Below are 1,359 nucleotides of genomic sequence, written 5' to 3'. Positions count from 1 at the left end.
TCTCTCTCTCTCTCTGCCCCTCTTCTCTCTTTCTGTCTTCCTTCCTTCCCTCCTTGCTTTCTTCCACTCACTCTTATCTTTTTCTTCTTTCTTTTCTTCTTTTTATTCAGTAGCTGTAACTTGGAAATAGCTTCTTAATCAGAAGTAGGATTTTGTTTCTTCTTTTCTCATTCTAGTTCTAGGATTGTTGCTTTATTAGAAAAAGCACAGGCCTTTTGTGTGCTGTCACAGTCTCTGTGAGTTTATACGTATGTTAGTTGTTTTGTGTCCAGAATATGCCATATTCAAAAGTTTTGTCCCAGTATAAAATTGATAATTATTTTTCTCCTCTAGTTAGCCACCAAGTAGTTTTCAGGGAAGAGTAGTCTGTAGGGATGAAACTTCTAATTTGGTACCAGCTCAAAATTTCCATGTTCGGAAAAAAAAAAAAAAAAGTAGGTTCTGTCATCAGCAGCAAGGGCTAAACAATCAATCTGTGGAGAGTAGCTGATGGCTGGCATGGTATATATTCTGTGATTTTCTTTTTGGGGTGGAGGGGGCTGTTATGGTACCTCTTTGGCTTACAACTTAGCAAAAAGTAGTCCAATCCTAGTATGGGCTTTTTTATTAGTAGTACAAGTTAATCTAGTTTGGAACATTGTCTCTCCCATTATATGGTGATTCCACTTAAATGTTTTTCAAGTAAATATATATTTTAGGCAGCTCTTACATAAATAGGTCTTCATACCACTTTGCAAAAAGCTTTCATTTGTGGAGGTCTATGTAAAATGCCATAGCCAGCAGAGAAAAAAATCTCTATGAGACAAGAAGAAAATCAGGTTCAACATGACTCAATAGCCAGTATTTATTCAAACTTCTAGAGTCTAATGCCAGACAGTTTATTGTGTGCATATTTAAGTACAGAACACTGAAAAAATGTATCTTAGTATAACTAAATCCTTTGTGCATAATGAGGCATAATGACATCAAAAGTCTTCTCAAAGTACCTATCTCTTGTTATGTTAAGGGCATAAGAGGATCTGATGTAAACTCTGTTGCAGTGATAGTGCAGATGTCATCTGGAATATTACACAGCATGGATCCACGTTATATCCCTGGCCATATATAGAAGGTAAGGAGAAAAACTCCCATCCTTTTCATATGAGCTTGGGATGTCTTGGCCTATAGATAACATAAGGGGCACATAGGCTATTAGCAACCTCCAGTCCCAGCCTTCCGGGAAAGCAAAGAGGTTTTATCACTTTTCCTATGAAAAGACAATCCTGGGTGTTCAGTATCTCTGGTTTCTCTCTCAATGTCTGTCAGCACAAGGACCTTTGTGTTCTCAACATACAGTGTTAGTTATTCTTCCCAATATTT

The sequence above is a fragment of the Mus pahari genome, chromosome 22, assembly GCF_900095145.1.
Source record: "Mus pahari chromosome 22, PAHARI_EIJ_v1.1, whole genome shotgun sequence".
Taxonomy (NCBI): Eukaryota; Metazoa; Chordata; class Mammalia; order Rodentia; family Muridae; genus Mus; species Mus pahari.
The sequence above is the reverse complement of the archived record's forward strand: the minus strand, read 5'-3'. Positions refer to the sequence as shown.